This window comes from Columba livia, chromosome 2, assembly GCF_036013475.1.
Source record: "Columba livia isolate bColLiv1 breed racing homer chromosome 2, bColLiv1.pat.W.v2, whole genome shotgun sequence".
Lineage (NCBI taxonomy): Eukaryota > Metazoa > Chordata > Aves > Columbiformes > Columbidae > Columba > Columba livia.
In genome coordinates, this window is record NC_088603.1 from 143531150 (window position 1) to 143541868 (window position 10719).

Consider the following 10719-nt stretch of genomic DNA (forward strand, 5'->3'; position numbering starts at 1 on the left):
GGGCCTGGCTGGGGGATGTGAACGGGGCCTTTCCGGAAGTTTGAGTCGTTTGCTGTGTCGGTGCGGAGGGAGTGGCTGGGCTGAATCCTAGGCTGGTTTCCGCTCCCTGGCTTGGCGCGGATGTAGGTCCCAGCTGAGTGCAGGGGGCAGTGGGGCCGGGGCTCCGTAGGGATGAGGCGGGGCCATGCCTGGCCTAGACCCTGCGTGCTTCCGGCCCTGCCTGGCCTGAGCTTTGGGCTGAGTGAAGGTGCCAGCACAGCGCGTTAGTAACTGCTCAGGGAGGGTTTGCCTCTTACAATGTGATCAGCTTGATAGAGCTTGATCTCTGGAGTGGTGAATTTCTCTGAAAAGTATAGTGTAACTTTTAAGTGTGAGTCCAGCCCCACCACTTTATGCTTTGTGTGGGAGCTTGACTTGTTTTAACCTGGTCAAGACGAACTTGAGTGGGGGCAAAAACTGTCTTTGGCACCAAGTGAAATAGCAAGTGTTGGTCTGTGTTGGCCACGGTTCTGAGCTCTTAGTGGTGAGAGTGTGATAGATGAGATGCAATGAGGAGGCTGGGAAGCTGATGGAAGTGGTTTACATGGTGAAATCAATGCAGTTGTGGAAATCTATTGTTGAGTTTAGCCACAGAAACAGAAATCGCTAATATTGATAACTTGGATATTTCTTGTAGACAGGGTAAGAAAAACAGCAAGTTCACCATGACGTTAACTGACCAGAACATTGAAAGATATAAAAGGTACTTTTTGCCTTTATAGTTTGACAGTTTTCTGCTGATTTTTGTCAGAACATAGTGTTGATTCTAGTGAGTCAAGCCTCATCTTTTCACATAAAGTGTGACTCAAGCATTTGTCACAAAGAATCTTTTCCTTCTCTGAGCAGAGGCCTAAATCATTTACTTAATGAATCATATAACTACAGACTATGTCTATGGCAACTACAGTTGCTGAATAGTGAGTTCATCTAGTTGTAGTACAGGTTAGTTTTAGCATTAGTTGTCTAAGCGTAAATGGGAAATGAGAAATAGTAAATTTACTAAAGCATTCTTCGGGCTGCTAGTGATGTTCTCTCTGCCTTTAGAGAAAGATGTAAAGGCAACAGAATTCAGGATGTTACAAGCTGTTTTTCAGAGGTAAGTCTTCAGAGCAGATCAATGTTTACAATGGTAGAAGTTGACCTGTAATGAAAAAGTGTGGAAACAATCCCTTTATCTGCAAGACAACCTTTTTCATAGTAATTGTAGACACTGCTTGCTTTAAATGGTACCTGTATGATACCTACATATTGCTGATGGCATACATCACCTCTAATGGTGAAAGACATCCCCTTAGAATACTTTTCTTGTAATAAATATATGAGTTTAATGATGGCCAATTCAAACTTGCTGTTAGTTGTTCCTCCTTATGGCAGTTAGGTGACAAAGCTGCCAGTGTAAGGCTAAAGCGTCCAAGACACTGTGCAGTGCTTGATTCTGTCTGATGAGGGACTGTCTGCAAGAGACAAGTACAGTAATGAGTGGAAAGGTGTAAAGAACTAGCTGGGGAGAGCCTTTTAGCAGAAAGATGATTACAACAATACTGCACCAAGAGGAACTGTCAGGACAATTGTTTTATCCCACAAGTGGAATATACTCTGCTGGGGACTATTGTTCTGAGAAAATAAAATGATATCTGACTGTTTCAACTGTATGATTTAGTGAAATAGCTATATTTGTCTTGGTGAAGATTGTTCCAAAATACATTTCATGGCAAAACAGTCTTAGCCAGTCTTAACTGAATAACTGGAAATGTGGGTTTATTTTGAACTCTTGCAAAAGCACCTGGCTGAGGGTTTGTACAAGGCATAGTAGTCTCTAGGCCAAATTTTATTTTGGACATAGACCAGACTTGAAGCCAAAGTGCTTTAACCTAGTAGAGTGCTTCCCTTCTGGAAATTCAGTGCACTGTAATTAAGATTCTTAAGTACCAATCTGCTTAAAATCTCTAGGTTGGTTCATGAAATAAAAGCCATTTGGCTACAGTTGTCTAGAAAAATATCTTAAGAAAATCAACAGGAATGTATCTTGCCTGGGCTGGCTCTTTTGATTTCATAGTTCTTAAGTAGGGAGGAACATTTGTTTAAAGGGTTCCATTTACATAATTGGTTGTACTTTATCTTATTTTTAACAAAGCGGTGCAATCCAACATTCTTTGAATTGTTAGAATTAAACAATCACTAGGAAATCATGGTAAAATATTTTACTGTCTCACATTTTCAAGTGGAAATTTAACCTATTAACTTCTTCCAGATCCTTTGACACAGAAGATAGACTATATGATTGAAATCTTACATAACTACTTGTTTATTTTTTCATTTTGGTATTTGTAATTCAGAAATAATATTTCTTTTTTCTTTTAGCTTTGTTTATTGAGAGAAATAATTCCTGCATTCCATAAATATTTTTACACTTGTTCAAATAAAAATATTCCTGAAATCAAGAATGTGACATCTATAAGAACTTGGAGTTGTCAACTATTTCTGGAAAGCAATCAGATTTGCACTACTTTTATCTCATAATTCAGCTGAGTTATCATAAAATAGAAGATGACTATGTTGATGTGCTATTTAAACTATTTGGAAAAATAAGTAAAGGAGGAAACACAAGAGTCCAAAATGGAAGTACCACGTTAAAACCTTATAATTATTTGAAACACTTTTTCTGGTGCAAGAATATTGGTGAAGAACTTGTCTAATGGAATGATAATTAAATCAGTGGAGTTACTCTCTGTTTATAGTAGTGGGACTTGTATAAGCGTGTTTTCCTCACTTGAGAGAGTGGCCATATTAGAAAGGTGAGGGCAGTAATGCCTACCTGATTGTACTTTACCAATGAGTGGTGTTAAGCTCTATCCTCAACTTCCAGTGTGTCATTATCCATATTTTACAAATACTTATCGTCTTTAAAAAAATTATGGAACTCTAATTTGGGTCAAGTGAACATTTGATTAGAAGTTGGTCAGTTCTAATATATTCTCTCTCAAGGTTTCAACCAAACATACGTTTTTGTAAAACAAGTAAATGGAACACTTTTTTTTTTTTTTTTCCATCCACAAAGGTGATGAAGAACAGAGGAAGCAAGGGCATAATGATTTTATAACAAAATGGGTTTTATGTGTATGTTCCACTTGTGGGGAAAAATATTCCCTTTCTGATAATTTAAAAATATAGGATACCTGTCAGAAAAAAGGTTTAAGAGTTGAATCTCTTCTACATGTAGATGTTTCTGCTGTCTGACATCATCTTAAAGGATACATCATGGATTATAATATACTGCCATGTGATAGGGTTAAAATTATAATTACATGTGTCTCATATGTCTTTTGTCTTTGAGCCTGTCTATTGCTTTAGAGAATGCAGTATATCAAAGGAGTGGAGGGGAAATCTTTTACACAAAAGTAGTCTTTATCTTTCCACCCCTGTGGTACAATTTTGATTTAGTTCATCAGGGTAACAGAAAAAGGTAGGAGAAAGTATAATTTGATTTGAAGATAGTAAATGCATCTTCAGTGTTACCAGCTTGTCCTATTCTGTGCTTTCAAGAGAGATTTGAGAGGCCTGTTAGAAGGCAGAACTAGATCTGGGAATTACAGAAGACTTTAGTGAGCTTAGTTGGATTGCTCAGGAATAAATGAATTTGGCTCTCTAAGTATGACATAGTGTACTTTAAATATACCAAACAAGGCAGAGGAAATTGTAAGTAAAGCTTTTTATCCCAGAGTATTGGAATCAGTGAGGAAGGGCATCATTTAATCTCAAATCTTTATTATTGGTGATGATGGATGAGCATGAAAGAAAACAGCTTTGCTTTCTGATCCCAAGTTGTTTGCAGGAAAGAGATTTAGAGAAAAGTTGTTGGACTTCAAGTATACTTGAATTGGAGATCAGAGAAACACATGAGGTTTTTTGAAATATGCATGTCCTGAAGTTATTTTTCAACATAGCATTATACATTAAGAGGCACAATAAATCACGTGTTAAGTAAGAGGGGGGAGGGAAGAAATTTTCCCAGCAGGAAGTATTTTCAAATGTTATATGTCCAGGAAGTATTTGGGGAAACAAAATGTTGTATTATGAAAAAGCTCCGATGCAATCAGTGTACAGCAGATTGCAGGGAATATTATTTATAAGTTAATATGTAGAAAAAAACTTGCTGATGAACAGCAAGCAGCTCTTGACTGTTGGCTCAGTTTAGGTTCAGTTATGAAAAATTAAACATTTGTAGCATGATAGTGCATGAAAATCTGAGTTGAAGGTGATACAGATATTTATATCACCAGGCTTTTTAACAGCATTTGAAAACCATCTGAATTGTATGTAAACCTGGTTGTAGCCACAAGTTTAACAACCTCTTTTCCTGTTACGTGGTCTTTTTTTCATCTCAGATATATTTTCTGACTGTGGCTTTAAACATTTTTTCCTCTCCTCATTGTTCAGGGCTTGAAGCTATTTTAGCTTAAGATGTTTACCTCCAAGTTTAGTATTTTAAAGTATTTTTGAAGTCTTTTTAATATACAGCAAATGGAGAGGGTGTTTGTTTCATGAGGACTTTGGTGTGAGCGTTGCAAATTGAAAGCATTGTATTGCATGTAGGTGCATTTCTTGAAACAGAAGACTTTTTGAGCTTTTTCATGAAGGATGAGACTCAGCTACATCTGCAGGATACTAGCTTGTAATGTTCATGGGCAAAGCAGAGTAACCAACAGCCCATAGTGGATCTGAGTACTGAGATTTATTCAAGTGCTAACAAGATTAGAGTTTTTGCCCAACTAGACTATCTCACAGGCACTTGCCCCACCTCCCCCGAACATTAAGGTCAGTTGCTCTTGGCTTTCTTTCCCAGCAGACAGGTCACTGCTGGTCTGGGAACACTGGTGACCAAGTAATGTTGGATTGTGGTGTGCTACTGTTTGCAGTTACTGGCCTGGGATATTACAGACCAAGGTCCCTGAGCACCCCCTGCCAGTTGTCTCCACACATACCCCCTGATCTCCAGGATCTTTCCTCCAGCTGGGATTTTCACCACCTTCTTCCCAGGCCCCTTTCTTCCCTCCAAAGCTGTGTCTTCTTTTCAGGGAACTCTTCTTTGAGGCCCCTAGCCTCTCATTTTCTCAAATAGTCTATGTGGAGAAACACAATGCATGATCAGCCTCCTAATTGGGGGTTCTGTCTCTGCATTAATTGGAGGAGTTGGGATGTGCAACTCCTTAGTCCCAGTTTTATCAAAATTTATAGCCAGACCATACTGGTTGCTGGTAGGCAGCAGCAGTCTCCCGAGAGTTCAAAAGTTCAGTTTCAGACATTCATGCAGGTATAGACCTAGTTATCAGCTGCCTGCTACTGTTCAAGTTTTGTTGTTTTTTGTTGTTGTATTTTTTTTTTTTTTTTCTATACCAGTAATGCACCAAAGATGCCTGAAAATACAAAAAGAAACCATCACTGCTCTGGGGCTTTGTCCATGGGAAGTGGGCTGAGTCACCATGCTAACTACAAGAAAAGCATTCCAGTCTTACAGTGCTCCCTGTACTCATCTCAAATTAACTTCTCCAGGAGGGATAACATTTTAGGCGCATTTGTTGAGGAGGAAAATTGAAGCAGGGAGATGATAAAGACTTACTCAGAGCTAGCACAATAGATTGGTGGCAGAACCAAGGAAAGAGGAAAAGATCTGACCTCAGTCTGGTCTCTTGCAGTACTTAATTGTTGTAGGGGCCTCCAGTCGGTAATGAGTTTAAGACAGCGGAAAGCAGAATTTCTCACGGGGGTGGGGGTTGCGGTGAAGATGTTCATTTCTCTTCTTTTGTTTGAGAGCTGTCTTTGAAGGCATTGTTTTTGCACAGCTGCAGTAGCCTACATTCATTGTGATAATTGTGGGACAATATGTAGAATGGATGATGATTGATACATGAGATAAAGTTGTGTAAGAATATTACTAGAAGATCATATGGAGATAATAAATTACGCAAAGGCAGCTCAAACAAATAAGGTAAGGACAAGTTTTTTTGGGTACAACGTGGGAGATGGTACAACAGATCCAAATAGGGATAAAAATGGGTAAACAAAACAGCAGCTAAAACATTTGCTGGAACAAGTGACATAACAAGACATGAGTTGAATTATTACAGATAGGTAAAGAAGAAAAAATACAGTAGGTAGCTCATGGACAAAAAAGAAACTAATTCTCTATGTTCATGAAGAGCTCTGTACTCCCTATGCACTCTGTCATCTTTTTTTTCCCATATCAGAAGGAGGTCTAAGTGCACTTTTTTCCTTTGGTAGGAAATCCAGGTGTACAGAAATGGTCTGGATATTTGCGGACCTGGGACCACGAGACACCACAGAGCTCACAGAGCAGTCCAGAAACAGCCAAAGAGGCAGGAAGATGCAGCAGTGGAGAGAATACCGCCTTACAAAATGCAAGTTCCTCTCAGTGCAGAATACAGAGCAGAGAGCAAACGAAGTTTGTTTAGGGTTTGATTTTTTTTTTTCTCCTTTTTTTTGAGACACCATTTATACATTTGTTACCATCTCTATGTGAAGGTTTTTGAGAACCAGGTGTTCACAGATTTCCCAGCTCTTCTATTCTCGCTGTTAATCAGTTGTACTGTATGGCCTGGGCACTTTGAACTCTCAGCAAATATGATTTTGAGAGCATTTTGGAAGATTTTATAACAAGGAAGTTAAACAAGTGAATAAAAAAGGGGAAGATGCAGCCTGCAGTGGAAGTAATTGTTATTACTAAAGGAGTATGTGAAGTTATTAACTTGTTATTAACATACGTCCACTGAGTCCACCACTTAACGTGGGCTTTAATAGCAAATACTGTAATAAACAAAGGCACAGCTGGCTGCTTTAGGAACGAGCAGTGGAAAAGGAGTTATAGGCACACCTGTCAAATGTCTAAATTCACCTGTGGTCATGAGCTTCTCCTTTGATAGTAAAGGCAGATCAGCTGCTGACTTAGATGCTGCGATTGCCTCTCCCGATACAAACTGTCTCAGAATTCCGGTTCTCAATACAGCCTCGGTGAGGAAGGTGAAGGGAAAGGTGGCTTTCCTTTCTCAGTGTTGTATGCGTAATACCATATTGATCTGCACATTTCGTGTTAGTGTTTTCAGTCAACAGAATATTACATCTTAGATCTCAACGATTATTCCATCCTGACTTAACGAGACTGGTATTTCTAAATAGCCAGTATCACATCCTTATAGACTATTCTCCTGTGGCATGATGTAATCTTGGGTAGTTTGATCCAAACCTGTTGAAGGCACTGGGAAGGATCAGTTGATTTCAGTGGGTTTTAGAGGATCAGAAACAGATATAAGATTTGGACCAGACCGTTAGTGTAACAGAATGTTACTGCTTGCAGCAGCAGAGTGTTTTCCCCACTATGCTAAATCTCCTTAAGATATTTAAAGAAATTTGTATAAGAGGTCCAGTTTTCCTTTCCCCTCCCAAAACACTGAAAACATTTCAGTTGCCTATGCTAATAGTTTACAGTATTGTGTTTCAGAAATGCAGGCATCATGAGCTGCATACAGGCACAGAATGTTATGAAACTGATGCATTTTAAGTTGTCGAAGCAGCTTTTGTTCACGGAGTTATGTGTAAAGTTTCATCCCACAGGGAAGGTGTGTGTGAGGTTTTTTTGTTTTGATTTTTTTTTTTTGGTTGGTTATTTTTTTCAAGCAGAGTTATTAGGCCCTGAAAAATGGACTTGCTGATATAATCTGAAATAGTATTTCCTGAAGGGCCATGTTAGGAGTCTAATGAGCCCCATTGTGAGAGTCATTTGTCATTTTATCCCTACAGGCAAATTTGTAAAGGTTAGTGAAGGCTATTTGTCAAAATTAAATGCTGCTTAAAATTTTGTTTCCAAAATAAAGTAGTTTGTAAATAGTACTAGTTGTCCTTTTCGGATTATTTTATTAAAAATAATTTTGAATGGGACATAGGGGGAAAAGAGTGTCTAAAGTGAGATTGTTTCTATACTTGCTTAAGTATGAAGGGCTAATTTTCTATATAAATAGTTTCCACGTAGCTTGATAGTCAGTCACTCCAATTTATAAAACAAATACTGAAACAAAAAAGAGAATGCTAGTTTTCCTAAACTTTGTAATCAGCAAACTCTCCCCCAAAGATGGATCAAATCCTCTTTTTTAATTTATTCAGTATAAATGAATTAAATTGAAACCTGATTAGCTCACAGTTGGGAGAATCTCTCTATAATGATTTGGAACACTTACTAGAGGTTAACCCCAAATCCCATGCCCTGTATTCTTCTGTATTTTCTAGTGGCATTGTTTGTTCATGGTAAGAGCCTTTCTTTTGGAGGTTGCTGAAATACTTATGTGCCTTTCCCCTATGTTTTAAAAAGCTTATATGTTAATATTGTACTCAACAATTCTCCAGTAAGCATTGTCTGAGAAGCAGTTAGTGAGTCAATATTTATGAAGTTGAGTGTATGAGTGACACAAAAGTATTATATTCCTCTAAGCAGTAGAGGAATTACCATGATTGTAAAGTAGTAATTCCATTAGCTTGATGTCAAAGCTATGCCTGCTTCTTTTCTGCTAAAGACAAAAGCCCTTGTGAAAGTGCTTGCTCATTATCGAGAAACAATAGGATACTACTATGCAGTTGAGTATGAAAAGTTTTAGTCTTACATCAACAATATGTTAATGATAAGCATAACAGCAGCTTGTTGACATACTGAATTCTTTAGGATAATTATTATGTCAAATGTTTTTAGAACTTTTACAGACAAGTCTCTTTTTTAAGTCCAGATCGTAGCCAAAAGGTGGCAGTATTCTATTCAATATTCATTTGCAAAAGAGTATAAAAATGCATGTATTTATTGACACTTTGCTTCTAATATCAGATCAAACTGGATGATTGTATCCTGAAAATGATGTAGGTTTATGAAAAAGACTTATTTAGGATGAAATTAGAAATGAAGTTTCTTTATTCTACCTGAAAGCTTGCAAAAAGTAATCTGTTACATAAATTTTAAATATTAGATGGGTAGCATATCAAATGATATCTGCATGGTCACTAGATAATAACTTTAGGATTTTTGTGTTTTTAGGGAGTGCTTAAGAGCATCAGAACACTTTCTCTAGGTGTTGGCAGAGTTAACTCATTGTACCTTCAGAAAGAAATTAATCTCCTTATGTTTTTAATATGAGCCAAAACTGCTGCGTTAAAAGCAATTTGTTTTATACACCCTAGAGATGTTTTATTTTTAATGAAGTATGGTCTTTTTTGTGCTGACACAACAATAAGTTGAAGAATTGTTGAAATACTGTTTTTCGTGCTTGCCACATTTTTTAGCTATACACCAATGGTTTCTCTCAGAATACTTTGAGATAAAAGTTTAAGTGTTAGTGGGAGAGAATGCTTGCAAGTGCCATTATGTTCAAGCAAATGTTTATGTAAATTTTGATGCATAGTTATGTCAGATGTAAATATGAAATTATTGTAGTTACAGAATGTTTAAGTTCAATGCAGTAAATTATTATTTTATATTGATATTAAATACTTTAAAAATCACTTCTTTTTATAGCCTTTTAGAAAATCTTAAAGAATCAAAGACCTATGCCCCAAATATTGGCCAGTCTATTTTCCTTTGAATATATTTCATTCTTTTTGGTGCTGAAAAGTTTTGATAAACATCGTACGTGGGATAGAGCACAACTTGGTTCAGAGGGCAGGACCTGGGTACTGCTTTTTAATATGCTCCCATATTCACTTTCCCATAGAGTGTAATTCACACCTATCTATCTTTTGTTATGTCAAGCAAAACACAGTACAGTTCCCAAGGGAACTGCAATTAATAGGCCTTGAGATTCATCACTGACTTCTCTCTGTTTTGCCACTTTATTTTCTGGAATAGCCCGCTTGCTACATCTCTAAGGGCTGTTTCTGCTAAAAAGGACAAGAGACACATTTTTGGTGTTCTCACATTGACAAGAAAGTGATGTGGAATTTAATTATTTGTTTAATCAAATGAGGCAGAGCATTGTATCTCTAGCACAAATCCAGGAACCAGCATGAAGGTAAACAGGATGAAGGTATCAGGTAAATATATTGAAATGCCCCAGATACAACTAAGAGACTGTTCAGAAGACTAAAATGGATAATGTTAGTTTTTCATGAATAACTCTTTTTAACAACAACAACAAAAAAGGTCCTAAGGAAGTGCAAGTGTGTAAATGCTGACTTTGCTAATAATGTTTCCTGCTGGGCTCCAGTGTTTGTGATCCATCTGCTTCTAGAGTCTATTCCCAAAGTGTATCTTAGAAAAACTTACTTATACAGAAAGGCCTAGAAATTTCCTGACATTATTCTGGGAACTACTCCAGGGGATAGTGAAAACTCTGGACATATTCTTGTATAGGGATATCAAAAAGAACCATTGCTTGGGGCAGTGTGTTCCCAAGGTATTTAATATACCCCTGGAGCGGGGACTAAGTCTTCTTGGTGTGTACATCACGTTTTAAGGAAATACGGTCAGGAAGCACAACATGACTACAGCAATAATATATTTATATTACATTTAAAATACTGTGAGAGCATCTAAATCTAAAAGCAGTGTCATACAGTTTAAATAAAATGTAATTGTCATAGCTGTCATCATGTGGGTTAAAGATACTTTATGCATGTGCAGTTACAGAAGAG

At 37.4% G+C, this 10719-nt stretch overlaps 1 long non-coding RNA gene across 1 annotated transcript; it reads left to right on the forward strand.

Annotated features, from left to right (window-relative positions):
• Positions 1-530: 530 nt before the first annotated feature.
• LOC135578684 (uncharacterized) lies at positions 531-9591 on the forward strand. The gene is made up of 3 exons (XR_010470715.1): positions 531-742; positions 1084-1135; positions 6319-9591. It is a non-coding gene; the product is annotated as an uncharacterized LOC135578684 (long non-coding RNA).
• The last annotated feature ends 1128 nt before the right edge of the window (positions 9592-10719 follow it).